Here is a 26,879-nt window from a genome sequence, read left to right as displayed (position 1 = left end):
ATAGGGTGACTGTGACAGGGGAGGGTGACAGGGTGACTGTGACAGCGGAGGGTGACAGGGGAGGGTGACAGGGTGACTGACATGGAGGGTAACTTGACTGTGACAGGGGAGGGTGATAGGGTGACTGTGACATGGAGGGTAACTTGACTGTGACAGGGGAGGGTGACGGGAGGGTGACTGGGTGACTGACTGGGGGGGTGTCCTACACACACACACACTACATGATGCAGCTTTGGATTAGGAGGGAAGGCAGCTGATCCGAGCAGGCAGCTCCTGCGACCGCCACTGCCCCATTCCCCATCCCCCCGTGCGACAGCCACTGTCCCGCTGCCCCCCGCGGCCATCTCCCAGGCCGGTATCCCGCTCCGGCCTCCCCCACCCCACGCCCATCTCCCGCGCCGGGCGAGGGAGCGTCCGGAGGCAAAGGACTGCATTGCCCCACCGAGGGAAGAAACACCACCAGCCCAACAGCGGGCGCACCCCCCCCCCGCCACTTCCCGGCTCGGGCGGGCAGACACCAAAAGATGGAGGAGCGGAAAGCCGCACTCACGCCCCCTCCCCCCCCCACACACACAAATTTAAGTGTAGGTGCCGGGGGCCGCACGGGACACACCAGGGGGACGCATGGGGGACCGCATGGGACACGCCAGGGGGGCCGCAGGAGACATGCCAGCGGGGCCGCACGGGGGGGGGCAAGAAAGGACCGCAAGGGGGGGACGCAGGCACTGGAGGCAGGGAATAACAGAATACATACCCTTTCCTGAATTGAAAAGGAAGGGCAGGTTCAATTCCCAGCCTGGCTGCTGGGGGGGGAAAGAAAAAATCCTGGCAGCACGTCGTCGCGTCACACCAATCAGGAAGAGGGATTACATTTTTTTTTTTACAAGCAAAGAACCGCGTGTGCTGCGCGGCCATGAGGGGGGGTCGCCAGGGTGCCAAATCCGGTCGCCAGATACGACTAGGCATCCGTATTTGTCGAGCACTGATTATTATTACATATTCTCACTAATGAGTTGTGGGATTACCATCCAGGACTTTACACCCAGTACCTGTCTTCAATCAAAGTTATATCACCAAGGGGTCGCCTTATAAGTATCCATTTATATGCATATTATTATTGCTCTGTATTTGGTCTTTAGCATTAGGCATCTATAGTTACTATAAATAAATAAATACAATTCTTCAGTGTGAGGTCCGGGGGAACACCTTTCCCTAAGGGGGTTCCTCCCGCGACCTCACTTATCTGCGCTCTGGCTCTCCCCCTACTGAACTCGCGCATGCGCGCGCACGGCCGAGGACGTTTACGTCCTCCCTCAGGGGGAGGTCCCGCCCCCAGCTGAGGCGCGCGTGCCTCTCCCGCGCGGCGTACACGCCTGATGCGCGTGCACCGCTCACAAGCTGCATATCCAGCGCAGCTGTGGTAAGTTTCTCCCCTCCAATCTCCATCTTCCCTGGGGCCGCTCCCTCGTTACTCCCCCTCTCCCTATTGGTCCTTCCTCCTTCCTCCTACTTATACCTTGCTCAGCCATTCATTCCTTGGCTGAGCATAGCTTTGTATGACCTGTGTTAACCATGGTCGTGCCTGCCTCAGTTCCTGTCTCTTTTTGTCTCCTTAGTGATCCCTTGCGTACCGAACCGGCCTGGCTGTGGATCCGCTCTGGTCTTCTACCCCTTGTCTGTATCCTGACCTTCTCGACACCCCAACCCCTTTACCTCGGTTTGCGGATTCCGACCTACCTCCCGGCTCTGGACCCCAGGCTCTCGGTACCACCTATCTTTTGGAACCTCCCTTCTCGTCTGGCGAGTATCTTACTTTATCTTATACTCCCAGACGGTTCCAGATGCCTATTTTCCACTTTCCAGGCGTTTCCCCGTAGCTGTGGGTGCAGTTTGTTACCCATCTCACCTCAGTTTCGGGGTCCCTCCTTGTCCGTGGTGAGCACAGTGTAACATTCAGTCAGTTTGGAGAATTCAACAACAAAAGTATGAAGTATGGACATTTCAAGCAATCTGTCATTGTGCTTCAATCAAACGTTTGAAAATATCAGCAACAAAGAAACTACAGGGAGGTGCTAGATCTCAGTGATGCTACTGTCGTTGTTTGCAAACTCACCAACATGAGTTCGTAGATAATGAGTAGTTTATTGCCTGTACAGCATAGAGTATGATCATACACAAAAGTTGTCCATTAGATACTCTGCTAAGGGAGGGCCAAAGCAGGTCTTATATACACATTAAAATGTTTTTGTTTAACATAAGTTACTAGCAGAATATAATGACATCACTAAATGCACTCCCTGAACACGAGGGGATAATCCTCTTTTAAACCAATCAAGTTACAGGTCATTTTATCTATCCCAGTCTGACTCCAAAGATCAATTCATCTACCCTAAACGGGTTCCTTTTAGCTGACCAAAACACTTGAGTGTTTGAGCAACTACATATATACTCCATTTCCCCTCCTCTGGAGCAAAGTTAATTCTTGCAACAACACGCATACTGACATATAACAAAGAAAAAAACATACAAAAGACAAGATAGATTCCGGAAACTGTTAACAATTTCCTCTCCATAGACCCCCCAGTCCATTTCAATAATATGTTTATTCCAACATTATTATTTCAATACGGAGAAAGACGTAGATGATTTTGCCAGTGACATGGATGAGGAAGAGACAGAACTACATGTGGAAAAGCTGGTTGCCAAGCATGTAAATGGAGTTGGAGAAATGGAAAGATGAGCTTGAACGAGAAGTTCTCCGCAGAGGTATGGAAGCTAAGCACATAATGGAAAAGCAGTGGTTCAAAAAACCTCGAGTGACAGAGGAAGGCTGAGTTAACTGTACAAAAAGTCAAAGAGAAAGAAGAACGGGAAAAGTTGTAAGGAATCGGGGGCCACGTCCATTGCGGTGTGACCCCTCCTTACCCACTACCAGTACTGCAGCGGCTGCTGCCCCTGGCCCCCATCGCTACCCATGCCGCCGCCCAGTGCATATCTTGAACTCTGCCGCCGCCGCCATCTTGGATTCTGGCACTGGTGTTACAGACTCTCAGCTGTGCTCTGCTATTTCCTGGTCTTTCAGCCTCTCACGAGCAGCTCCTACTAATAAGTTAGTTAGTTAGTTAGTTAATTTTGTCTCTACCTGATACTGAGGTATGGCCTTTTGACTTTTGATTTTAGAGCCTTAACTCAATATTAAGAAGTGGAACTGCCCCCTAGAGACCAAGACACCATCCCCTAGAGCGCACGCACACATGCCCGTGTGAGTGTTATATTTCTATTATATTTATCCCTACCCTGATTACATTCCTGATAGTATCATAGATTGCTTACACATTTTGTATTTATTTATTCCGAGGGTGAGACCACACCAAAGAAGAAGGAGAAGAAGAACGCAGATGCAAAGCGGCGAAAGAATCTAGAAGACAGAAAAGAGAAGAAAGAAAGAAAAAAGAAAAAGAAGTCCAAAAGATACCTTGATGCGACAGCATTTGCACAAGGCCGTGTGAGTGTTAAAAATATTTTACACCCACAAAACCCTTCACATTGCCTCAGAGCATTATACACCCAATTCATGTTATACACCAGCCTTCCACCAGTGCTCCCACATCCCCCCTTTTTTTTTTCTTGTCTCCTTTGTGTTGAAGGATCCTGGGTAGATCCTTTGTTGGGCTCTTTTGAGTCACAGGCGGAAAAGAAGCAGAGGGATACCTTGCCTACCACCAAGGTTGCTATTTTACCCATATTTCACACTTACCATCCCTACAGGTAGCGCCCGGGTTATTTTGTTCTCTTTTAACAGGGGATGCCTTGGCATGGGCCTCTCCCATCTGGGAGTTGCGTGCGGAAGTCACCCAGGATTACCATCTCTTCCGCCAAGAATTCCAGCAGGTATTCGATATTCCCGCCCGCAGAGATACTGCCGCTGCTTCTCTTGTTCAATTGTCTCAAGGTCGTAGGTCCGTAGCCAAATACGCATTGGAATTACGGACTGTCGCGGCGGAGACGCATTGGAACCAAGAAGCCCTTATTGCTGTGTTTTGGCAAGGTTTGTCCGACTCTGTAAAGGATGAACTTGCAGTCCAGCCCAGGCCCCAGGGATTGGAGAAATTGATCGCACAATGCATACGAGTGGATCAGCGCCTACAACAGCGCCGTCATGAACGCCAGCGTCCCAGAATTTTCTCTTCTGAACCTATTCTTCCCAGGTCCTTCCCAGCTATTCGCCCTGTTCTAGACGCTGTGGAACCCATGCAGATTGCCAGTCAAGAGTTCCGTAATACCGACAGGACTGCCGATAGAACCCCTGACCGCACTGCCGAAAGGGCTCGTCGCCGGAATGAGGGCCTTTGCTACTACTGTGGATCTCCTGAGCATACGGTACGTTTTTGTCCTTTAAGGCCCAAAGAACAAACAGGACCAATGGGGCAAGAGGGACTCATTTTGGGGTCAATATCTTCTCACCCTATCTCTGAAGAGGAACTCCCTAAGAGAATTATGCTTCCAGTCTCGCTTGAAGGTCCGAATTTTCTCGTAACCACCGCCGCTTTTCTTGATTCAGGATCCGGTGGTAACTTTGTGGATCAAGATTTTGCTACTCATAACAAGATTCCGCTCATCGCTAAGAAATCGCCGATTGGCCTCGAGGCTATTGATGGTCGTCCTTTGCAACCTGCCTTCATCACTTTAGAGACTCTTCCTCTCACCCTTTCTGCCGGTACTCATACCAAAATCATATCCTTTGACGTGATGCACTCTCCTGCCGTTCCAGTTATCCTAGGATTACCCTGGCTCCAGCAGCACAACCCACGCATTGATTGGAGGGATGGCAAGACAATTCAGTGGGAGCCAGAGTCAGACGCCTCACCATTTCTCCTACCACAGTCCTCGCGGGAGTGGAAACGCCCCCGGCTAATGATTCCGCTCTTCCTGAAGCATATGCGGATTTCATCGACGTGTTTAGCAAGACACAATCGGAGGTTCTACCTCCTCACAGACCTTATGATTGCCCCATTGATCTGGTTCCCGGCGCTGTTCTTCCGAAATGTAAGTCACACCCCTTGTCTCTCCCTGAAACTGAAGCCATGGCAGCATACATCAAAGAAAACCTTGAAAAAGGATTCATTCGTAATTCTTCGTCCCCCGCTGTGCCGGTTTCGTTTTTGTCAAAAAGAATGATGGATCCCTGAGACCATGCATTGATTACCGAGGGCTCATTCTCATCACAGTCAAGAATCGATACCCCCTTCCGCTGATCTCCGAACTTTTTGATAGGCTTCAAGATTGCGAAAAAAATTCCAAGCTAGACCTCCGAGGAGCTTACAATCTTGTTTGCATCCGAGAAGGCGATGAATGGAAGACTGCCTTCAATACCAGAAGCGGCCACTACGAGTATCTTGTAATGCCCTTCGGCTTATGCAACGCTCCTGCTGTTTTTCAGGATTTTATGAATGATGTCTTCCGTGATGTTCTCTACTCTTTTGTAATCGTCTATCTGGACGATATCCTAATTTTTTCTAAAAATCTTCAAGATCATGTCCAGCATTCCAGGCTCGTTCTCGCTCGCCTTCGTGTCAATAATCTCTACGCTAAACTCGAGAAATGTCTTTTTCATCAAACTTCTACTGCCTTCTTAGGCTATATAATTTCAGATAAAGGATTTTCAATGGACCCTGAAAAACTTAAGGCTGTTTTGGATTGCCTCTACCCAACTCTCTCAAAGCCATCCAGCGTTTTGTGGGCTTCTCCAATTACTATAGAAAATTCATCCGAAAATTTTCTACCACTGTGGCTCCCATTACGGCCCTTACCAAGAAGGGAGCTGACCCGTCTGTATGGCCTCCGCAGGCCATCTCGTCCTTCGAAACCCTGAAACAAGCTTTCGTCTCGGCACCCATTCTGCGACATCCCGATGTTAGTATTCCTATTACTTTAGAAGTTGATGCGTCTGATTGTGGTGCAGGCGCCATCCTGTCCCAGAGATTCTTCCCTCAAGATAAGCTTCATCCATGCGGTTTTTTTTCAAAGAAGTTTTCGCCTGCTGAAAAGAACTATGATGTTGGCAATAGAGAGCTCTTGGCTGTCAAGATGGCCTTACAGGAATGGCGACATCTCCTGGAAGGTTCCCGCGAACCTATTTCTAGATTGACTGATCATAAAAATCTTCTTTATATCGAAAATGCACGTCGTCTGGGGTCTCGTCAAGCCCGTTGGGCACTATTTTTCTCAAGATTTAATTATACTCTGTTTATAATTAATTCCCGGTTCTAAGAACACAAAAGCTGATGCCTTGTCCCGACAATTTTCTCCTGAGGAAAGATCCGAAGAAACCCCTGAAACTATCGTACCCTCTAAGTTTATAATTTCCGCCAACTCATTTGACATTCTCGAAAAGATCGTTGAAGCTCAAACACAAATTCCGAGTGGTCTAGAGGTACCGGAAGTAACTCTTTATGCCGCACCCAGGTTTCATCAAAAGATACTAGAATGGGGCCACTATGTCCGTTCAGCCGGCCATCCCGGCTTCAAAAGAACATTGGATCTTATCAAGCGTACTTTTTGGTGGCCTAATATGGCAAAGACGGTTCATGAATTTACTAGTGCTTGTCCAGTATGCGCACAAAACAAGACTCTTCATCAAAGACCCTCAGGCTTGCTCATGCCCTTGCAAAGAAAGTACCCGGGCGCTATCTCTTTAGGTGCTCATAAAATATTATAAGTGGATGGAGAAACAAAGGGATGTAATACAGCCTTAAGATAATGTTCTTAAGATGTCCTCGTGTGACTCGGAACCCCAACAGGATCTATCCAGGACCCTTAATGACAATGGAACACAAGAAAAATGGGGGAGCACAATGTGAGGGAGGGTAAGTAAGTGGTGTGTCTTCTTTGACTTGTGATCAGTGTGGTGAAAACACCTCTATTGAAACATCAGTGTATGTAATAGACTTCGTGAATGGGAGGTGAGCATACAATGGTTTGTGTATGAGGGTGGAAAGATATGAGTAAATAACTTACACGGCCTTGTGTAAGTTCTATCCCATCAAGGTTTCTTTAGCTTCCGAATCTTCTTTTAGGGTGTTGATCTTCCCTCCGTCTGTTCTTCTTTGCTCGCTGTTTCTTCAATATTCTTCTTTGGAGAAGTTCCTCAGTGATTTTCCTCTCATGAGAATGAAAAGGTGATTAGATCAGGGTATTTAAGTAACAACTGCGGTATAGGAGGGGGTGGTGAGGCAAAATATTATTGCAATTTATTGGTATAGTATGTTATCTCCCGTATCAAATGTAGGAGCAGGACTTCAGATATTTTATCTATAAGTATCTTGCAATACGATTGCAGATAAAATAGAAAGTTTCGATCTTATGGTCACCCAATGGTGGTGGTGAGAGGGTATGTGGAATAATATAAATATAACAGAATACTCACACGGGCCAGTGTGAGTACACACTGGTAGAAGTTTCTTTCTGCTTCTATTTTCTTTTTCTTTATCCGCTTCACTGCTGATGAAAAATGAACTATGGGACACTAAGGTCTATGGGGGGTAAAACTTTATTTAAAACAAACAGTGATATACAGACTAAATGTGGTGGCACAGATAAAAAATGGGGATAAAACAAAAGCAACTGTTTGCTTCTGGGGGAATGCTAAAACACAGGGAGAAGCTCGGTGGTAGGTGGCAGGGGGTCTCTTTCTCCACGTCCGGATGGAGAGCTGCAACTTCACCTCTTGCGTCTTGCTGTGAACTGAAAAACTGTCCCAAGTGGAGAGCTACGCGTTTCGCCCTATACAGGGCTTCCTCAGGCTCAATGGAAAGAGACCCCCTGCCACCTACCACCGAGCCAGGAAGTATTGCTTTTAATAAGAATTAAAACGCGTAAACATATAGGGTTAAACTTACATGCTACAGGCAATAAATAGGCATTGAGACCACTCAGGGTCACAGTGCGGATGCCTCCGCAGACCTCCGCCGATGCCCACCCAGGCAGCCAGTCACCCACCTAGGCAGTCAACCCACTCACCCATGCAGTCAGTCACCCACCCACCCACCCAGGCAGTCAGTCGCCCACCCAGGCAGTCAGTCAAGGCAGTTACCCACCTAGGCAGTCAACCCACCCACCCATGCAGTCAGTCGCCCACCCACCCAGGCAGTCAGTCGCCCACCCTGGCAGTCAGTCAAGGCAGTTACCCACCTAGGCAGTCAACCAACCCACCCATGTAGTCAGTCGCCCACCCACCCAGGCAGTCAGTCGCCCACCCAGGCAGTCAGTCAGTCTCCCACCCAGGCAGTCAGTCATGCACTCAGGCAGTCAGTCACGCACTCAGGCAGTCAGTCAGTATATTTTTCCGTGGTACATGCGCTATGGGTGTGGGGGGGGGGGAGGGCTCTTCTCCTTTCATTTGTCCTGGGCCCCATGATTTCTGTTGGCGACCCTGGGGGCCTGTAACACCTTGTTAAGTGCTAATGGATATCTTCACAACTCACTAATGCAATGTTAAGTGTTGTTTTCAGCTCTAATGAGGAGAGAGAGAGAGAAAGAGAGAGAAAGAGAAAGAGAGAGAGAGAGAGAGAGAGAGAGAGAGAGAGAGAGAGAGAGAGAGAGAGAGAGAGAGAGAGAGAGAGAGATCCTATACTACGTATCATAGCTCTCTATAATTTGTTTTGGGGTTTTGTGTTAACCTCAGGGAACATCTCGTCCATTACCAATTTTGATTACAGTATGTTATGAGCTCTGAATTAACGGAGCATTGTGTATCTGGGCCGGTGGATATTCTAACATTTCTCCACTAGAGGACACCCTTGTCTTTTAATTTATTGTTATGTAATAATAACCAGATGGGAAGTATCCTAAATAGTAATAGTGTTATTTTTACTAAACATTATCTAGCATGTGTATGCTTCCATTTGGTTGTTAAACCTAATTGTAAAAAAAAATCACAATTCAAAAGCTTTGTTTTATGTAAATTATGAAAACAATGAAAACAAATTGCTTTGTTTTAAATTAGGTATACAGTATAAATAAGTTATGGTAAGTAAAAAAGTGACAGACTCTCACGCCAGTGAGACTGAAACAAATGTACCCTCTGGCTTCTGATCTTTGCTGGAGAGGCTGTGGACAAAAAGGGGACATGGCCCGCATACTGTATGGTGGCTGTGTCCAGAAATTCAGAAATATTGGCCCATAATCCAAAATGTAATAAAAGAGGTCACAGACCTCACAATCCCCCTAGATCCACTGACCTTCATACTGGGAAGGCTGATAGAGGAAATCGACCACACAGTATGGAAATTGATCTCCTTCATCCTAACAGCAGCAAGATGCTCAGTGGCGTTCTCTTGGAAGAAAATTACCCCTCCCACAGTACAAATGGTGAGAAAAAGATTAAACGAGGTAATGTTAATGGAAAAACTGACAGCATTTCTCAACCATTCAACGGACCGGTTCTATACCATATGGCAGCCCTGGCTGACGCATTAATCTTTGAAAACGCCTCGATTTTCGTCACAACCCGAGACTACTGACCGAGAATGAGGCCCGCCAGGGAACGGAGGGAACCCCCACTCCCTTCCAAACCCCTCCCCTACCCCTTTCTACTCTACCCCCCCCCCCCTCCCCATGCTCCCTTACTTCCCTCTCTTTTTCAGGAGTCTGTCACCCGGGACCACTGAGTGACCCGAGAGGTCGACCACACCCTTGTGTGGGTTATCAGTACCCCCTCCCCCCATCTTATTCCCCTCTGTCAACAAAAAGTAAAAAATCAATATTATGGTATTGTGTAACCACTACTCTATACTGTTTATTATGTAATGTATCAATACCTAATAAAAATGTTTGGGGAAAAAAAAAAGTGACAGACTCTGCACTGAACAGCAATGATAAAGAACTCTTATAAGCACATTCCAATATCTCAGACAGGCCCTCAAACCTGCCTTCTCCCATAATCACAGGGCATACCGTGCTTCCATTGCAGCCAGGGGTTCTGGGTAATGCCTAGGGTTGCCAGGTTTCCAGTATTGAACCGAACAGTCCTGTATTTGAACACTCTGTCCAGTAAAGAATTAGAGGTCATACTGGACATGTATGTGTATACCGGTATTACCTCCCTGGACATAGTGACCTGACCGGCTTTGGGGGACGCGGGATTTCACTGAGAAGGGCGAGAGCAAGGGCTGCTGCTAGGGGGTAGGCAGCTTCCCCCCATCCTGACTGGCTGCATTCTCTAGCAGCAGCCAATCAGGAGGAGGTGTCAGGAACCTGGATGTGGGGCCAAGGAGAGGAGGAAACAGCATGGAGAGGTGTGTGTGTCTCGAGTGCGGCGTACCTTTCCGCATTGTGTACAGTATTTTTGGAGAAGCTGCCTGGTAACACTAGTAATGACATACAAATGTATCAAATTGAGCTTATACCTGCTGCTTTACACGTCTTTTGCCGTAAAGTCTTGGTTACAAGGAGTGCATGGCCAGCCAATATACTCACAGACAAGCAGTTTTGACCTTTTGGGTCTCATGAGTGGGAGGATGGTTACTGGCCTTGCATTGTGAAGCTGGTCATGGCTACAAACAAGGTACAGTACACATAGGAACATATGGTGAGTAAAAAAAAGGTGAGATTAACCCTCTAACAGCGGGTTACATTACATTACAGCTGGGGGCTGTTTTAGCCAACAGAAAACTATTTGCTCTCATAAGATTCTTATTGCATTAAAAGATCATAATATAAATACAGGCAGTCCTCGTTTTACAACGCTTCACTTTACAACGAATGGCTTATCCTACGCTATGCAATGCATACCTATACTCATTTTTACAACGCCAAAATGGCTTATCCAACGCTCTTACGACGCTTTGCAACGTTGTGTATGTGTGTATGTATATATATATATATACACATTCACATAAACAACGTTGCAAAGCGTCGTAAGAGCGTATATATATAATATTATACTATATAATATTATATTATACTATATAATATATTATTTATTATGTTATATTATATATATAATACAGTATATACATTATATAATGTATGTGTGTGCTGCATATCTTGTTGCCTGCATAAAATATTTAGTGTATTTTAGTGTTAAAAATGCCTTCAGGAACGGAACCTTTCATTTAAACAGTGTTCCTATGGGAAAACGTGTTTCGCTTTACAACGTTTCGCTTAACAACGCCATTTTGAGTAACGCATTGTGTCAGATAACCGAGGACTGCCTGTATGTTCTACAACCTCTATGGACTTACTAAAGGCAATGAATGACATTTTGGCAGAACTTAGAATGTGCTGGAAATTTGCAAGTTCCTTTCAGCCGCGGATTTCTGCGGATCTGTCTAAAAAGTACAGGTTCGGTTTTTCCTCTGATCACTGAAAATCCGCAGACGGATTTGGTTTTTTAAAAATCTGTTTGTGGATTCTGAACACTAAAATCTGGGTTTTGCGGAGATGGAGAGAGACCTATTTTAGTATAGTCCCAAGCACTGTGTATAACCCCTCAAACCTCGCTCCAAATAACTGTAGCCCCCTTTACCTATGCCTAAGGGAAACTATGCGTGCTGCTGTACACCCAATGACCCAACACGTGGTGGTTCCCCCAAAGTCCTCAGGGTGCCGTGGCATCAAAACCCCTGGTGTCCTGTCCTAGCAATTCCCACCCAAGTGTGAGGTAGTTCTACCCCCTGTGGATTTAGGTGCATGTTCGGTACCTGCCTGGGTACTCCAGTACCCTGTTGCTGCATGGCATAGTGAGTTGGAGTGGGTATCATGCAGCAGGGCCTCCAACACAAATCCCCTCTCTTCTAAGGGTCCTGATCCGCCTCGTGGGGTGACCTCCAGCCGGAGGGTCTCACACAATGTCTCTGGATCCTGTGATCTGGTCCAAGGCCGCAGGGCACCATGTGGCCGTCCGGTCACCGGTGCATAAATAACAATAAGGGGAAGAGTCCTTATCTGGGGCCTTCCCTGCAACACTCCTCTTTTGGTGTCTCAGGGCCTAACTGGGGAAAAGGTCTAGGCCCAGCCCAGGAATCACTGCTCCCTGGACACTACCTTCTCCTTTTGCTCCTCCGTGCACACTGACTCGCAGGCTTTCCACACGCTGAGGATATCCGGTCTCTCCCTCCTGCGCGAATCCCATGGGCTGGGGAAACCCCACGTTGGCAGTCCCTCCCTCTAGGGATTCTGGGACATGAGGCAGGGTAGGGGGTCTCGGCTACATAACATATAGAGAAACACCCGTGCTTACCCTAGATTCGCAATGTATTTTTAAATGACTCACACCCTACACTTCCTAAAAAGGATTTCCATAAGACCTATATAGACAAACCTAAGGCACCTTGTGAGGAAGGAGGGACTAGTGTCGGGCCCACAGGATCAGGACCCACAACCTCAGCTACTGTACTCTGGGCAGCAGTTCTAGCTGTGTGAGCTGAACCAGCTGCTGGATAGAACCTCTGTCACAGCATACTTTTGAGCTCCACTGCTCACACCTGTAGCTAATTAAGCTTATATTATATCTCACAGGTATCTCAGGTGTGCTCCTTTTTGTGCACAAGTAACATTGAACTGGCAATGGCAACCAGGAAGTGGGCGTGGTCTGCTTTTAAAGGAAGTCACCCTGCTAGAACTGCCCAGAATAGTAGAGGTTGTGGGTTCTAATCCTGTCAGGCTTGACGCCAGCATCCAAATCTTCATAAAGTGCCTGGATTTTGACAGGTTCGCCCATTTATGCTTTCTATTGCACTATGACTAATATATTCACCAAAAAATATGTTATAAGACTACAGTCCATCCATGTACAGCCATCATTAACAGAATTGTAAAGATGTAATAATAATCTGTGCAATACACGTAGAGTTTAGAATCAATGGGCATGTCCACTTTATAAGTGTTGCCATGTATTCTTTTTGGCTACTAATCTGCTTTACCCAACACATAAGCCCTTTTACCAGTGCAGGCAGTGTTGGGATTAATCTGGGTTTTCCCCTGCAGTCAGCAGATACCTTGAGTGACAGGGGAGTGGGCTAAGGCCTGTGTTCTGCCCAATCATGGGCTCAGACCTTGGACCCTCCTCCTGGGAACTTAAGGGGCTGCACAGCCACATTTAAAGTTCTCTCCCCTGAGAGAGAGTTCCAGGGAGCATGGAGTCTGGGCTCTGACCACCTTTTGTCCCCTCCCTTAGGGAAGTGGGACAACTACCCCTCATCCCGCCAGGGGGTGAGGGAAGAGCAGAGGATAGACCCTTGGGGCCTCAAGCCTCCTGGGTTGATTCCACGGACCATCCAGAGGAGGGAATAGAAGTGAATCAGTTATAGGCTGTATTCTTTGCTGTTGAATAAAGTGTTCCAGTTATTTTATATATCCTGCCTGAGACTGCAATTAATCAGGGGGGGTAGCAGAAGAGAGTTCTCCTGCAGGGATTGCCTCCAGCACTCCTGGAGCCTGCAAGAGATGGAGGCACCGCACCAATGAGAAAGAACCAACCATCACCCCAAAAGCCTGTCCTGTCTTCCCCACAAACACCAGCGGAAACTCAGTGCTTCTGTGAGCCAGCAGGTAACCAGCAGATAAAACCCTGTAATGGTATAATCTCCCAGGGGGTGGAGGAAAACCAGTTACATAAGTACCGCAGGAACAAAAGATAGACAAATGTAAAGTACTCAGACAGCACATGGTATGTAAACACACTAAGTATATAGAGCAGGGATACAGTCAGGGCTGTGTTACAGAAGATAAATAGGTCACAGCTTGCCAGGGGGAGTTACTCTGATTCTCTGCTTGCTAGCCAGGAGTTTATGTTTATTGCGTAAATATAAACACCAAGCAAAGAACAATCTTGTGCAAAGGTAAGAATTTCCTGACACGGCTCATGTTAAATGCTCACTAGCTCATACCATTATGTAAAAGTAAAATAATATTCAGATTAAACTGTACACTTGTATTATAAGGGATTATTAAAATGCACATGGTCAAATTTGCACTCTGCAGTAATTTTTTTTGTTGCACCTGTACCTACTGTATATAATTTCAGGATATATCCAAAATATAATAAATCTACCCCCTGCCTGGGCCTTGGCGTTTTTATTGTTTAGCCAGGGGTGCGCAAGAATGTCCCCTTGCACCCCCCTGCTCGCGCCCCTCCCCCCCATACCTTGGCTCCGGCGTCAAATGACGCTGCAAGGTCATGTGATGGCACGTTGCCATGGTAACATGACAACGCGTCGCTGGAAGTTACAGAGGCCTTGCACGGTCACACGGCATTTAATTTCAATGCCATGGGGAAGAGCGTGGGACCTCTGTAACCGGCGCGCCCCACCTGGAAAATCTCGCGCCCCCCAGTTTGCGCACCCCTGGTTTAGACTAATATGTTTTTCAAATGTTCCTGTTCTGCAGAACTGTTTAGCCATTTTGCAGTACATTGATTGGTATGTTTTGCAGGTCTATCCAAGGATTACTCTTCCACCTAATGGGTTAAAATAATCTTAATAGTGTATTTAAAGTACATGTGTGACTCAAAATAATGTCTCATTAGCCATAGTGATGCTAAGCAGAGCATGCTTCCTCATACTTGTCCCTCAACGAAGTCTATTCTATGTGTTATGAAGATAACGTCCCTATGCTGGGGGAGAGTTCCGCTACATTTATTCGTTTCAATGGACCTAAGTACTTCCTTAGCACAGGGAAGGCTTCTCAATTGCACAATGAATAAGGTATTTTGAGTATAGATGGGTGAGGCTGGCGGAATCCGTCCCGCAGATTTGCAGCACATTTTTTTACGGAATTCGATCCGTACTCCAAGCTTCAAAGGCACTGGGAAGCTGCCCGAATACATCGGGATCTGCCATCAGCTTCGTTCCACATAGATTTTGTGCTAAAACAGGTTGCACCAAATTCATAAGGCAAATATGAGAGCAAGAGCCCCATTTTATTAGTCTCAAGTTGTATTTATATACCCCCTCAAACCTCCCTCCATATAACATAGGGAGAGACACCTCTGCGCAAAAAAGAGCACACCTGAGGTGTACATGGGAGATATGCTAATGAGATAAGCAAAGTATACTTAAATTACTTACATCTCACACTTCTTATAAAAGGATTTCCATAAGAAATGTCCTGAAGTAGCAACGGTTGTGGGCTCTAATCCTGCTGGGCCTGATACCAGTACCTCACAAGCTGCCTTAGCCTTGTCAACTCAATATAGCGCTTATGGAAATCCTTTGAGCAAGTGTGGAATGCGTCAGTTAAATATATGTAGCCCCCTTTGGGACTACTATTGAGTTAAGGGGATAATGGCCATATTAGGTAATCTGTATGGGCTCACGCAGGGTAATGCCCCTCTCACTTCACATGGTAAAGAGTGTCGGCAAAAAAGAAGCCACGCCCATGTTGTCTCTGGTGATCAGTGACATCACCATCATGGCATAGAAGACTGCCCCAAAGGTTCTAGAATTGAAGTATGTAAATATGTTTCAGTGCATAATTCATGTATCCAGTAGTAATAATGTCCCTGTTTGTTACTTTATAGTTAGGGAATGTGTCCCATCCAGCTGGGATCCGTAGCCATGGTACTACAAAAGATTACAGGTTCACAAAAAGGAAGCCTATATCCTATAGGGGTTACCCAAATAGTAGCCATGGGACCTATTGGGAACGATCCTGCTAAGAGGCCCTCTGTTACCTCAGAAACAGAGTGCTTAAGAGTGGCACACAGTACTCTGCACCAGAATAAGAATAATACAGGAGGGCCCAGGGCATGTGGCGGGTTCCGTTCTAAGGGCCCGTCTCACAGCGAAAATCGCCGGAAAGCAGAGATCGGCAATTCACCCTTCTACGCATGCACAACCTCTGCAAGCCCACCCATTCTGCGCATGCACGACCTCGGACCGGCCCGATCTGCGCATGCGTGACCTCGGACCGGCCCGTTCTGCGCATGGGCAACCTTGGACTGGCCCGTTCTGCGCATGCGCTGACATGGCGGCCCCCTTCTCGGTACCGCCGTATCACCGAAAAGCGTGGCGCCGAGAAGTGGGGCCTTGCTGTACCACGGTTTATGATAGTAAAGTTAACCCAAGAGGGGGCCCAATTGAGAGGGAGAGTTACAGACACTACGCAGAAAATGACAGTAATAGCAACAAGGTTCACCATTAAGAGTGGGTTATAACTAGGGAAGATATAATAGTACAAACCCTGTGAAGATACCAGAACCATGTCCAGGGCCGACAACAGATTTCCCAGGACTAGTTATGACCAGCCTCCCCAACCACCACCCCGTGTCAGCGGTCTTGTGAGCCCATTTCACACCTCGCGAACCCCCTCCTCTTATTCCTCCCTTCTTCCCATGTATTTCTCTCCCCCATCTCACTCTAACCCCCTCTCTTCCTCACTCACTTCCCACCCTCTATCCTCTTACTCCCCCCTCCATCAATTACCCCACTCTTACTCAATCCCGTAGTCTCAATCCCCCTCCTCACACATATACAATACTCCACAATAATTACCCCCACAAAATACATACAACCCCCCCAATAGATTAAAAAAAATGCATACATAAAAACATCACCCCCCAAATGCACTCAAAAATCTGACACCCTAAATACATACAACCCCCCCAAATACTGTACATACAACTCCCCCAAATACATACAAAAAATTGCCACCCCCAAATGCTTACAAACTTCCACCCACCCACTAAATACATACAAAAAAAAAAAAACACCCCCCCCCCAACTAAATACAAAATACAGATTTACCTACCTTGGGATAATCAGCAACAATTATACCTTTTAATTAACCATTTTTATATCAACAGTAAACTGTTTCAAATGAATGTTGCAATGTTTCTACTGGAAAACAGCCATATATTACTAAAACGCACTTCTATATATAACCCGTACAGATGTCCCTTTGATATTATATAGCTACATATTCAATTAAGTTGAAGGAGACATAAGTCCATCAAGTTTAACCTTTGTTAGATTCTAATGGGTGAGTTGTCCATCTTATTTTTATAGTTATACAGTATGAATCCAAAAGCCAGTGGAACATTTGCCAATAATGGCTAAGCTTCACGAAGCACTGATGCAGGATATCACACCCTGATCCGACATTGGCAACCCCTACACGGGTGAATCTCCCCTCTACAGTATTGCTCATAAGGGGGGGAAATAAAATATTATTTGTCACTTCAGTAATGCCAATCAAATGTATCTCTGGCTTAGCATCCTTCCAATGCTTGATATTTGATATTTCCCTGTATACAGTATCTTTCCTTTCTTAAAAGATGTCTCACCTTTTCTTAAAGTCTAATATTTTCTTACTATATCATTAATTAGACGATCAGGGAGTCACCCAATACATTGATAATGGAATCTAGAACCAGAACAAATAATACTTGGCTCTTGGAGATGGCATGGAGGAGGTGTAGCAATATGATGCTGTTTTTTGCACTGTTTTGTCCCAGTTTTTCAGCAAGAACACTTTAGCAAATAGAGCCGTATGTATCAACGCAGAGAAAGGAGTGTTTCGCCACTCGATAATGGGTATTGCACTTGAATGAATGCTGTATATTTAAAACTTGTGTTAGTCAAGGAATTTATTATTCTCACATTTCAATACGTTCAAACGCAGCTCCAACTCTACATATGACCGAGCATGTTTCCAAGACCAGGCCTTCACGTCTGGCTGCCACTTTGTCACTTTCCTATGTTTACAGTCATTATTCTCTCTTCAACAGGACTCACTTGGGATTTCTCCAGTAATATATAAAGCAGTGGTACAATGCCTAGGATTGAGCGAAAGAAACTCCATGGTAAATCTTTGACCTCCAGCACTGTATTGTTACATTATGTAAAGAAGCTTGAACAAAACCATGAACAGCAACAACTTACATCTCCAATCTATGTTATGTAGTTCTTGCTCCTGATAACCGTCAAGGATTGTCTGTGAACCACTTTAAGCCCTGACGAAGCACAGGTACCTATGCGAAACGGCCCGTCGGTTTTAGATGACGTCATTCCTTTGACATAGGTGGGGGCGACCAGGATGATGCCAGGAGCTCCGGTGTAACGAGTCACCTAACAGCCACGCGACGTAACAGGTAGTATCAGATACTGTTTCTGATTTACGCATTTATTATGCCGATTATACTGCCCTATATGTAGTGATACAGCATTAGGCACTGCATCCGCATTTGCAGGAGGCTACTAACACATGCGGCTCCCTATCAAGGGGATTAACTGTATACCTATACCTACACGTATCCCGCCAACATCAGTGTCGGTTATTGAACATAGATGCATATGTACACACTATTTTTGCTCCCTTGTGTCAATCTGGGACACCAGTAGCAACGATGTACACCATTAGTGTCATACTGGTTTAAGTATACTTCAGCTGATTGCAGCTGCCTGAGAGTACACCCTGTTAGTTTCTTCTGGTGATTTGAGACTTGTATCAGTCAGTTTCCTAGTGTTGTATATACTAGGAATCAATATACACATTGAATATACCTGATACATGATTACCTTTCTGCCCTGGTCACCACCTACCGTATTTTTAACACACTTCTCCCCCTTATCCAACACCCCCTGATGTTCCTCTCCCCTTGTATATAAATAAAACTTTTTTGTTTTGCGTTGCGTAGCACAGGGCTATTGGCCCGGGACATATTGTGTAGTCCCCCTTATTTATTTCTCGTGAGTGCAGCCCTGGGTTTCTTGCTCCACTGGGGGCTCATACCCCTTTTGGGTTTATGTGTTTAGTCAAGGTATTTATTATTCTCACATTTCAATACGTTCAAACGCAGCTCCAACTCTACATATGACCGAGCATGTTTCCAAGACCAGGCCTTCACGCCTGGCTGCCACTTTGTCACTTTCCTATGTTTACAGTCATTATTCTCTCTTCAACAGGACTCACTTGGGATTTCTCCAGTAATATATAAAGCTGTGGTACAATGCCTACGATTGAGCAAAAGAAACTCCATGGTAAATCTTTGACCTCCAGCACTGTATTGTTACATTATGTAAAGAAGCTTGAACAAAACCATGAACAGCAACAACTTACATCTCCAATCTATGTTATGTAGTCCTTGCTCCTGATAACCTTCTAGGATTCTTTGTGGGTTCCCTAACATTGTTTTGACTATGATTTCTTGCAGACAAGAATCAACATGTTATAAATTAAATGGCTTGGACCCAACTATAAAGAGGAGGCTGACTGATGCATGTTGATTGTTGAGCAAGCTCTCTCCAGAATTACACAATAAAGTTAGATCATATCTAACAGCGAGTAGTGAATAATATCTCCTTAGGGAATGGCACTGGAGCTGGTAATTAAAAAGACCGAATGAGAGCATAGTCACCTCCTGTATGTCCAGCACCTTATTTTCAGAGAGTAGTACCTGTGCTTGTCATGTAATGTTCCCCCTAGATTATATTTTACTATTCAAAATAATTCACAGAATACAATTTATTGACTCGGTTATATTTAGCGACGTGTGAAGTCTGCTTTGGAAGTGGTTGAAAAAAAATGTATTGAATACTTTGCAAGGTGGCAAAAAGTGTGTGTGCGATGAATTTAGGAATGTGCTACTTTGTGAAACCTTGAATTCTTCTTGTTATATATATTGTACTAGTGAAGATTTGATTTTTTTTTATCAACAGTCTTACAAAAACGTGCAAACTTCCTAAAGGTCACTGTTAAAACCACCAAACTTTATAAAAGTCGCAGTAAAAACTCATTGTTGGCCATGGATTTATGGTTGAATGTTATGTGAATTTGGACTTTTTTGCCACTTTTTTCCTGTGTCCCTAAATGTACAAAGTGTGCCTACCTGTATTTTGCAAATGTTCAGTACATCTGTAGTTATTCCTAAGTAAGGCCTGAGAACTATATTGTTCCTGGAGGCATGTACATGTAATGTAGATTGTGGATACAGTATGGACATGAGAGTTGTCATGTCTCTTATTCATGTTGGGTAACTTTTTGATCATAGCTGTGTTAGTCTAAACGCAAATGTAAAATAATAGTAAAGTACACGGTAACACTTTTCTTGGATTTACTCAATAGATTTAGAGAATAAGGTTTCATGGAAGAACCCCTCAAAATGTAGCATATTAGGTCACACCAAGTAATAGTGTCCACATGCTACTTTACCCCACAGCCTCGAAAGGGCCAGATCAATACATTTTTAGATTCATATGGTCAAATAACACTACAAGAACTACAGTATACTAATATAAATCAATATTAACCATTACATGTTGTATTCTGATGAATAAGGATGTGGTTCTTGGTTTTGAATTGACATCATCTGTGACATATGAAGCAATATTTTTTTTATTTTGTTTGGGGAAATGCTTTTATTCTTAGTAAACTTTTATAGTTAAACAAAAATATCTGTTATGAGGTCACACACACATATAGTGAAAAAAAAGTGATCTGCGCTCATAAAATTGTGAATATTGTGCTCAAGTAAATTTATACTTAGTGCAAAGTAAACTAGTGTTTAAATCTAAATTAGATGTGATAAATCAAATACAAAACCTGTTAAAAAGGAGGTAGGTGGGCGTGTCGATGACGTCACACAGGACGGTCGGCTGAAGGAAGAGCTCCAGAGACCCTTCCGACTAAACTTTAATTTGCAGGAGTTTTAGCCCACTAAAAAACTTTACAAAACCCACAAATAAATCCCTAAACCTGTCAGGATGACATCTAAGGGGAAAAACCCCCTAACTCAGGGAGTGGGGAACTTCTTTACGCCCGCAAAGCGGCCCGCTGAGGCGGGGAATAAGAGGCAAGATGGCGCCCAGACCCCAGGCCAGAAAAGCAAACAAGGCCCCCACGACCCACCAAGCCCCGCTGAGGCCACCCTACTCGTGGACGGAGGCATCACTAAAGAATACCTGGAGGGGTTGCTCACCAAGCTCCAGCGGTCCCTGCAAACCAACCTAAAAGAGGCTGTGGCAGAGATCAGGCAGGACATCCAGGCCTGCAGGAATGAACAACCACACTGGAGACCAGGCTAGATGAGGCTACGCACCACCAAACTGACGCAGACGAAGAAATTATCCGCCTGGGCCACGAGATCAACGCCTTAAAGGACAGCCAGGAAGATCAGGAGAACAGGGATCGCCGCCAGAATTTGCGCATCCGCGGCATCCCTGAGGCTGTACTGCCCTCACACCTGCGGGACTATCTGTCTGGCTTCTTCCTTCTCCTCTGCCCCGAGCTTGAACCGCGGGACCTGGAGATGGACAGGGCGCAGAGGGCCTTGGGCTCCCGCTCTGAGGACCCTAACCGCCGGCGGGACGCGATCGTGCGCCTACACAGCTATTCAGCTAAAGAAATGTGTATGTGAAAGAGGGGGTTAACCAAGTGTGGCGCTCATATATAGTGTTATTTAACATAAACATGTGATACACATAATAAAATAAATGGTGATACTTATACAAACGTCGGATGCAGCTCTAACCCGGTGTAGGATTGCTTTCTCAATCCTTGTGGCAAGTGAAGAAGGGGGTCATCGGGAAGCGCATACCATGTTAAAACAAAAGACAAGTGCATATAGTGCAATATTGTAAAGTCAATGGTGTGATGATAAACTGCTAGCTAGGATGAATATACAGAATACTCACAAACGTGAGGTAGAAACTGGCACATAAAGGTATCTTTAAGGGGTGGCTGTAATCCGTGCAGACGGGATATCGCCAGACCGGTACTCTCCACACAGGACCTTAATGCAAGACGATACTGGACATAGTGTAGACTGTATAACACATTTAATACGAGTAAAAACAAATCCAATCAACTCACATGATGTGTAAGGTAAGAAAGCATATAGATCACACATGGATCTCTGCAAACTCTGCAAACGGATGGGACTTCTCTCAAGTTTCCCTCTGTGCTGGCGTGCGTGTCACGAATGCGTATCACCGGCAGCCGGAAGTGACAACATCCGCATCCAGAGGTTCCGGTTGGGGCAAACAGCGTCACTCTACGCGTTTCACCTTCTCGGTTTCTTCAGGAGTGACGTTGTTTAGATACCCCTAAACCCCTATAATCAATCTCCCCCCCCCTACCCCCTCCTTCCCCACCCACGGACCACCTCCCTGTTGAGACACACTTGATTATCGCCGCCCCAAGGAAGCCCAAGGGCGGGCTGCTTTTGCTCAATATTCCATATAACCAGACTGTCTGGCTCTATATACAAACTGTCCATATAGTATGAGGTACAATGTTTGTATTGAACGTCATGCTGGTAATATGTCAGAGTTGTTCTCCCCCCCAACCCCCTCTCTCCCCACATCCCACTCCCCTTTCCCCCCTCACCCTCCCCCAACCCCTCCCCCCCTCTCTCTCCCCCCCCTCTCCCTTCTTTTCACCCCAAGGAACACTCCACGGAGGAGACACACCCGAACCTCACCACCCCAGGAGTGCCCAAGAGACCACAGGTTCATTCTACCCTTATATACACCTAACCACACGGTCAAGGTACACATTATGAACGCCTGATATGCAGCATAGAAGCCAAGTACACATTAAGCGGGCTCTATCCATGAGCGGTCCCCTTCCCAGCCTACCCCTGAACCCTCCACCCACTCACCCCTCCCCTCACTACCCACCCTCAGTACTGGGCCGCCCAACGCCTGCCCTTTCCCCCCCCAACCCCCCACATTGCCCATACAGGATAGTAATCCAACTATCTGGGACACCCACGGACTAGATGTCTTGGCAGTAACTCCCAATAGCTAAGGGTCTCTACTCGGCCCACCTTTACTGGAGACAGTCGTCGGACCCGCCCCCCTCGGGTCTTAAACCATCCCAACCGGTCTGTAGGTCAGATCGGTTTCAAACTTTACAGACCCCAATAGGGTCTACCTTCCTTCCTCTCTACCCCCGCTGATCCTATCCCAGCGGCTCCCCTCCCACCCTACCCCCCGCCCCATTTGGCTGCCCAGCTACCACCTTAACTCAGAGTTTACAAATAGTAACGTCAATACCTATCAGAATGTCACACCAACAAGCTCTAAGGTTTATTTCCCTAAATGTCAAGGGCCTCCACAATACCAAAAAAAGACTGGCCCTACAGGAGCTTAAAAGGTTGGGGGGCGATGTTGTTTTCCTCCAGGAGACACACTTCACATCCCAGGAGCCGCCCCAAACATTCCAGCATGTGTATCCGAGGAGCTACTTTGCCTCTTATAGTAGTAAACGCAGAGGGGTCGCCATTCTGATTCGTCAGGGCACCCCATTCAATCTTACTAAAATCCAGGCAGATCCAGAGGGAAGATTTATTGTGGTCTACGGTTCACTCTCGGGTTCGGCAATCGCCCTTATTAACCTATATGCCCCAAACGAGAACCAGACAGATTTCTTAAAAACAGTTCTGGCTGAAATTGACCCCCAATATCTATCATCGCTACTTATTGCAGGCGATCTAAATATGGCTCTCAACCCTAAAGAAGATAAATCAAGCCTCCCAGGGCGACAACACTCCTCTCAGTCACAAAGACTGGGGAAATAATTCAAGGACATTATGGGGGACTTTTCTCTTTTAGACATTTGGAGAACACAACACCAGGGACAAAGGGATTATACCTTTTACTCGGCCCCTCACCAGACATATTCCCGTATAGACTACTTCCTTGCTACCAAGAACATCCTAGAAGCCGCCCTAGATACTGACATCGGCCCAATCACGTGGTCAGATCATGCTCCTATCACCATGACCCTGTCCATTCCATTCGTGAAAACAACCTCATATTGCTGGAGACTGAACGACTCCTTACTGAACCACTCGGAGACAGTACGGGAGCTCAAGAAAAACTTAAGGAATATTTCCGGATAAATATTGGCACTGTTGCCTCTCCAGCGAGCCTGTGGGAAGCCCATAAGGCGACAATCAGAGGACATTTCATCTCGATTGCCTCCCATCGGAAAAAAACTAAACTTAAACAAACCGAAGAGCTAACAGACAAAATAATAAACTTAGAACAACAGCATAATAATAACCCCTCCCGGAAAATCTATAAACAGTTGACTTCTGCCAGAAGCGACTTAAGAATAATTCAAATGGACAATGTTGAAAAATCTCTTAAATGGACGGGTCAGAGGTATTATGATAAAGGGAACAAGGACGACAGACTTCTTGCTAGCAAGCTACGAGGCGTACACAAAAGATCGCAAATAACGGCGATTCGGAATAGTGCTGGGGAGCTTCTATATAATGGAAAAAAAATTGCAGAGGAATTTACTACATTTTACTCTAAATTATACAACCTAAGGGCTCACTCTGCTAGCCCAGACCCGAAGGAGCTATCGGCTACCATTGACTACCTAGCTGATTGCGACCTCCCCTCATTAACAGAGGAGGAAATCCTTCTCCTGAACGCCACAATAACGGCGGAAGAACTAGAATGGGCCGTCAAGGCCTCCAAAATTTCTAAAGCACCGGGCCCTGATGGTTTCGCGAATGCCTATTATAAGAAGTTTCTAACCATTCTGTCCACCCACCTTTTACAATTGTTCAACTCATTTCTAGAAGGGTGTCCTATCCCATCTTCAATGTCGTCTGCCAATTTGGCCATAATTCTCAAAGAAGGGAAGGACCCCACACAATGCGGAAGCTATAGACCAACCTCACTGTTGAACAATGATCTAAAACTATACAGTAAAATACTGGCGAACAGACTTAATCCAATTCTCCCGAGACTAGTACACATGGACCAGGTCGGGTTTGTCCTGGGCCGCCAGGCCTCAGACAATACCCGCAAAATCATTAATTTAGTTGACCATGCCCATCTTACAGACTCACAAGCTATGTTATTAAGTTTAGATGCAGAGAAGGCATTTGACAGAATTGACTGGCTGTTCCTAGACCAAACATTAAAAAAATTTGGATTCAGGGACTCCTTTCTTAAGGGTGTCCAGGCGCTCTACCACAATCCATCCGCCTCAGTTAGACTATCGGGTGGAGGATCGGAACAAATCCACATTCGCAATGGCACCCGACAGGGATGCCCCCTCTCCCCTCTCCTTTTCGCTCTCACGATTGAACCACTGGCGACCAAGATAAGACAAAACCCAAACATCCAGGGTATCCCCATGGCCATTGAACAATACAAAATTTCCCTATTCGCTGACGATATTATCCTGACCTTGACCAGACCCCTAACTTCCCTCCCCAACCTCCAGATGGAACTGACGGAGTTTGGAAAGGTATCAGGGTATAAAATAAACAGCGAAAAATCAGAGGCCCTAAATCTTAATCTCCCCGACCCCACAGTCAAACTTCTTAAGCTAAATTTCAGCTACCGATGGTGTCCCTCATGCATTAAATATCTGGGAATTAATGTATCTAGGCACTTTCGGGACCTATATAGGGATAACTACCCAAAACTATGGGATCAGATCAAAAGGGATCTCGATCGGTGGGAAGGTTATCAGATCTCATGGATTGGGAGGATGATCTCTACCAAAATGAATATACTCCCAAGAATGTTGTACCTATTCCAGACGCTCCCAATCCAGGTACCGGCCGCCGATCTAAAATATATACAGAATAGACTACTCCATTTCATTTGGCAGGGTAAGAGACCCAGGGTCGCCAGATCAGTCCTGATGACCACTAGATCCAGAGGAGGGTTGGGGGTACCTGATCTTTATAAATACTATCTAGCCGCTCAGCTCAGGCAGGTAGTAATGTGGAACTCAGACCGACCCGATGTTGCTGGGTGGGAATGGAAACTCGGTGTGCCAAATTGCCTTCTCTGCAAGCCTGCCTCTGGAGCCTGAACAGAGGAGATGGCCACTTACACAATCTTAAACTACAGGCCTCGCGATTCACATGGGACACCTGGTCCAGATGCAAACTTAAATTTAACCTCTCATCCACAAACTCACAACTCACCCCCCTCGTTAATAACCCTAAATTCCCTCCAGGATGCGGATCTAAGCTGTTCGCCCACCTTCACACACGGGGTATAGAGGCGATTGCCGACGTTCTGAGCCTAGGGAAGCTCCTGAGCTACCAAGAACTGAGGAACAAATTTAAGATTACAGAATTGGACACCTTTAAATATCTACAAATTAGAAATTTTGTCAGAGCTACGTGCCCTCATCCAGAATACCCCACTCTCACTACGTTTGAACACCTGTGTGAGGACAAGTCTTACCAGAAGGGACTTATGCGGACATATACAATATCCTAATGCGCTCAACGTCCCCTACACAGCACGACTACATGCTGCGATGGTCAGCTGATCTAAACGTTAATATAGAAAGAGAGACTTGGGAGGAAATCTGGCAGGCAGCCTCAGAAACTTCCCTTTGCACCACAATTAAGGAAAACATCTATAAAATCATGTTTGGCTGGTATCTTACCCCAGCACGATTAAACCAGATCTACCCTCTGGCATCAGACCAATGTTGGAGAGGCTGTGGTAATAGAGGGGACATGGCCCACATCTGGTGGACCTGTCCAGAAATTGTGAAATACTGGGCCAAGGTCCAAATTCTTATAAAAGAGGTCACCAACCTAGAAATTCCTATTGAACCACTGACCTTCCTGTTGGCAGCACCCATGCCGAATATAGTTCGGCCCACCAGGAAATTAATATCCTTCATTCTCACTGCGGCGAGATGCTGTATTGCGGCCTCCTGGAGGAAAACAACTACACCAGCGCTAAACACGATTAAGAAAAGGATTGGGGAAGTGATGACTATGGAAAGGCTCACAGCCAACATCAGACAAAAAACCCCGGCCTTTGAGGAAATCTGGGAACCCTGGTTCCATCTTACTAGGGCGCACCAACCAACCCAGGTGGGAGGGAGGCCAACTCCCCCTCCATAAGAGAAAACTCAAACGACTCTCACCAGAAAAG

At 46.0% G+C, this 26,879-nt stretch overlaps 1 long non-coding RNA gene across 1 annotated transcript; it reads left to right on the top strand.

Moving 5' to 3' along the window:
• Positions 1-3,208: 3,208 nt before the first annotated feature.
• Positions 3,209-20,041, top strand: LOC142500987 (uncharacterized). The gene is made up of 4 exons (XR_012803390.1): positions 3,209-3,505; positions 17,729-17,803; positions 17,905-18,091; positions 18,906-20,041. It is a non-coding gene; the product is annotated as an uncharacterized LOC142500987 (long non-coding RNA).
• The last annotated feature ends 6,838 nt before the right edge of the window (positions 20,042-26,879 follow it).

The sequence above is a fragment of the Ascaphus truei genome, chromosome 8 (genome assembly GCF_040206685.1).
Source record: "Ascaphus truei isolate aAscTru1 chromosome 8, aAscTru1.hap1, whole genome shotgun sequence".
NCBI classification, from domain to species: Eukaryota; Metazoa; Chordata; class Amphibia; order Anura; family Ascaphidae; genus Ascaphus; species Ascaphus truei.
This window is presented reverse-complemented; position numbering and strand designations above follow the sequence as displayed.